Source organism: Ixodes scapularis, unplaced genomic scaffold (assembly GCF_016920785.2).
Source record: "Ixodes scapularis isolate PalLabHiFi unplaced genomic scaffold, ASM1692078v2 ptg002615l_1__unscaffolded, whole genome shotgun sequence".
NCBI classification, from domain to species: Eukaryota; Metazoa; Arthropoda; class Arachnida; order Ixodida; family Ixodidae; genus Ixodes; species Ixodes scapularis.
This window is the reverse complement of record NW_024610257.1, coordinates 756,279-760,768: the sequence shown is the minus strand read 5'-3', so window position 1 is coordinate 760,768 and position 4,490 is coordinate 756,279. Positions and strand designations below refer to the sequence as shown.

General features: G+C 42.5%; 1 long non-coding RNA gene across 1 annotated transcript; it reads left to right on the top strand.

Moving 5' to 3' along the window:
• The first annotated feature begins 3,405 nt into the window (after positions 1-3,405).
• LOC120837549 lies at positions 3,406-4,281 on the top strand. Its single transcript, XR_005714924.2, has 3 exons — positions 3,406-3,539; positions 3,635-3,735; positions 4,243-4,281. It is a non-coding gene; the product is annotated as an uncharacterized LOC120837549 (long non-coding RNA).
• The last annotated feature ends 209 nt before the right edge of the window (positions 4,282-4,490 follow it).

The window sequence follows — 4,490 nt, the reverse complement described above, 5'->3', positions numbered from 1 at the left end:
AGGTTATTCGCGACTCCAGCGAACTATAGATGGCGCGCTGCTCAGGCAAAATTGGGACGAAAGAAGGTCGTTTTCGTTGTTCAGCATGCGGACCATCACATATTCCTGCACTGCAGTGTAAAATCGGTGTTACATTTGAATGCAAAGCGATTTTTTGACCCTAGAAATGTTCGTCTACTCAGTGCGTAGGAAGGACCCGGTGGAATCATTAAAATAATTACTGGAAACAATGTTTGTTTCTATGCTGCCTACGAGAACCAAGCAGCGATAGCAGACAACAGAGTCGGGACAACCTCCTCTCCTGAGCTTCTCGGCGCTGCCGCTACGCGGCGTCGATTTCGCTGGAGTCACGAATATTGCGCTGGTAAATTTCCTGTACATAGTGCTGCTTCAAAGATGAACTGAAGTTTATGTCTTCTATGTGTGCATTGGCAATGGCATGAGGCTCAACAAGACTTCACACACGAAAGTTCTCAAATAGAAGAGGGAATCAATGTTCATCCGGTAAGGTTTGGTAATTATCTCCGCCACAGATGGCCTCCTTGGCGAATTGTAACCGGCAGACCTTCAAACCGCAGAAAGGCTAAGCAAAGCCACAACTGGATGCAGCAAGACTAAAAGCTTTATAATATACTGTAAGGACTATGGCTTTATAATAAGCCTTTTATAGCAAAACATACTGATATGAAAAGCGTTGTTTGTGGTTATTTTAAAGTGGTATATGGAAACTTCGTCGTATTGTATTAATTCTGGTTCACTGCACAGTTAAAAGGTTTGTCTTCGTTTGCTGCCAGAGAAATATAGCTTGCGATGAACTAAATCAAAGTTATGACTGCTGGTGTCATGTACATATTCGGAACTTTTTTGTATTAAAATAATTGTAATCAAGTGTTTTTATGGGTTTTAGCACTGTGATTAAGATACGTCAATGTGTTTTCTAAGAAAGACTACTAATTTGCAGTTTGTATCTTCTAAAATATTTTGTAGATCTGAGCATGTATTCATACCTGAATATGTGCCAGGCATTCCCCAGTATGTGTATAATTGTTTACTAGGCCTGTAAGCTTCCCCACTACATCATTGCCGCTATGTTAGCGCTTCCCAGCTATTATTCGAGAGAGATAAGTGTTTCTCATGATCAATTAGGTTGAGATTGTTTAGCGTTAATGTTTTTGAGTCCCCCATTTTTAATTCCTGACAGAGCGCTTTAATGTCCGTTTATTTTTGGTTTGCCGCTATTTATCACCACAAGCAAAAACATCACGCCACTGGGATTAACCCGAAGCTCACCTCATGATTAACGACGCTGCCGTCCACTGTCTTAAGGTGGGCCTACGTTCATGGGTACTTGCCTAGTGGTTCTGGAGTTGATGTTGCTGAGATAACCGAGATGCCCATTTCTACGATGGCCTCTGTCAGCATCATGGTCAATTACAGCTGGCCCGAGCCCGAACCAGGCCAATCAACGTGCTGGCCCGAACCAGGCCAATCAACGTGCTGGCACGAGCCCGGCCCGGGCCCACAGTCAAAAGTCTGAGCCCAACCCAGGCCTGGGCTTTCGGGTAAGCCCAAGCCCGTGCCCAGTGGTATAATCTTTAATCCCATTGCCATATTGAGATAAAGACGTCAAAATTCCTCAGTTTAAATGTCGGAAGTGCCTCAATAAGAGCAGGTATAAATATTAGTAGCAAATTTAATGATAAAAAAACTGCGCCGACTTTACTCAACAAGATTAACAGTTTAATCAAGCGTTTCGTCTCCCATGCAGGGAACATCATCAGTGAAACCTTCAAGCAGGAATGAGCGAAAAAACTTCAACAATCTTATTTAAGCAAGTCCGCGTAAACATCGGGGGAGGGGGCCGCGGTTGGAGTTGCAAGCTGATGAGTCACTTCAGATGAACCATGATTCCACCAACCTTCGTGGACCCCACCTTTGTTCACACGCCAGAGCGGACGCATTCTCAAAGTCGAAACTGTGACCCATATTCCAACAATGGTCTACGAGTTCCGTCTTCGCTGTGTTTGTTTAGGCGAGTGCAGCGCTTCCAGCCTGTCTCCCCAATGTAGGATGTGTCACAGTCTAGACAGTTCGCTTTATACACAACACCGCACTGGGACTCTGGGGGGGTGTAATCTTTAGGTTTAGAAATGAAGTCACATAGTTTATGGTGGGGTTTGAAAGCTGTGCGGATATTCAAAGGGGCGAGGGCCCTGCGAATGAACTCAAAAGCACCTGTCAAATAGGGTATTGTTGCTTGCCCTGTCCTAAGTTGTCCATTATCCTGACTTCTTTGTCCCATCTGTTTGTGCGTGTTATCAATAAAACGTTTCGGATAATTCCGCTTCATCAGCAGGTCAACAATAACAGCATCCTCAGAAGCGCGCAAGCCGCCTCGGTGGCTCCGAGGCGAGAGCGCTGGCCTACGGATCCCCATGTGGCGGAGGCTTATTGCGGAGCAGGCGCCGTGTAACCGAGCTTTGGGTTGCACGTCAAAAGATCCCCAGGTAGTCTAAATTAATCCTCAGTCCTCCGCTGGGGCATGCCAGATGCCCGTCGTTGGTTTAGCACGTAAATCCCCCAAATTTGACTTTTTTCTCAGAAGCGCGCAATTGAGGATTAGAAGAAATGCGTTCGGACCGGTGTAGTAGGTTTTTTACGACAGCCCTTTTATGTTCGACAGAATGATGCGAGTTAAAGCTTAAGAGGTTGCCTGTATCACAGCTTTGCGGTACACTGTTGTATATAAGCGACCGGTACTATTTCGGAACACATTAACATACAGAAAAGGCTTTGCACCGTTCTGTTCAACTTCATCTGTGAATTGGATTGATGATTCAATGCTGTTTAAAGCTAAATGAAAGTCACAAAAGGGACATGGCAAAGGCCACGCATGCGACAAGAGCGAAGACGGAACTCGTAGACCATTGTTGGAATACGGGACACAGTTTCGACTTTGAGAATGCGTCCACTCTGGCGCGTGAACAAAGGTGGGGTCCAAGCAGGTTCGTAGAATCATGGTTCATCCGAAATGACTCATCAGCTTGTAACTCCAGCTGCGGCCCCCTCCTCAATGTGTATGCGGACTTGCTTAAATAGGACTGTTGAAGTTTCTTTCGCTCATTCCTGCTTCAAGGTTTCATCGACGATGTTTCCCACATGGGAGACGAAACGTTTGATTAAATTGTTAATCTTGTTCAGTAAAGTCGGTGCAGTTTTTTTTATCATTATGATTCCCAGCTTTTGGAATATTTTTGCAGCACATTTAATGAAGAAATGGATGCCGATAAACACCTGCCAAGGTTGACTAAAAATAAACAGAAACATCCAATCGATAGTTATGATTGCACTAAGCGGTTGCTATGTGGATGTTTTTTATGTTTGACAGCTCAGCAAAATCTGCGGATCTGGTTATGCTTCCTGTACGAGACAGATCACGAAGCGGTTGCTGACTGACCAGTTGGGGCGAAAATTTTTGTGGGAAGGACGCAAGAGAAAGTTGACATTCAGGAACCTTCACCTTGCTGAGTGCATCATAAGTAAGTAATCTCTGGAACAGTAGTGCAGATCGCTTCACATGGAACCAGATTTATGGAATTGTTGGTGTCATACTTCTGTTGCTTTCTTTTATCAGATGCAGTGCAGAGCTGCCATAAATGTGAAGACTTCAAGGTAGAAACCATGGTCACGGATTAACTTCACCACGCACCTGCCTGACATCAGTCATCTCAAATGGTAAGCTGGTCTTATTAAGCTGATGTTAGCACAAAAATCAAACTTTTCTAGAACAGTAAGTATGGTGTGCAATTTCTTCAAAGCATAATTTCTATATGAGAGTATTTGAATGCTTTAAATATTAAAGCCAGTGACACCTTTTTTTGGTTTAATTTGAGAGCAAATAAAAAAAATTTTGTTTGGAGTGTTTCTTTAAGAGGAAAAATTTCATTATGTAATAGTACCTTATTATGGATTAAAAAGAATGCATAGACAACGAATTTTAAGAACACTGATATTTGATGTAAATCTAACAAACAAAAGTTGGCAATACAGTACACACATCCAGCATGAATGTGCTTTAAAAAAACAAGGCATAAAATACTTGTGATTTATTTACATCAGTTCCAATTCGTGCATATTTGAGTCACTTCACTTTGAACTTCACTGTTTTATTAGTTTTGTTTCAAAGAATGGTAAACCACTGCTCACATATCTTTAACGTAACATTTTTTCGTTGCTTTTCAGGAACATTCTGCACCACAGGAGAGAGAGATGTGAACTGCCTTAAGTGGGCCTTGAATGTGCTGAGCTTTTTATTATGTTTATCAGACATTTTTCTTAAGCAAAGTATCCTGCATTGTTCAGTAAGTATACTTTATTTTGAAAACCTCATGCTGTCTCAGCAGCATTGTTAAAAAATTATACTTTATTTTAAAAGCATCAAGCACTGCTCGTCTGTCTAACAGTAACAATAAAGAGTTCATGGCGATTTG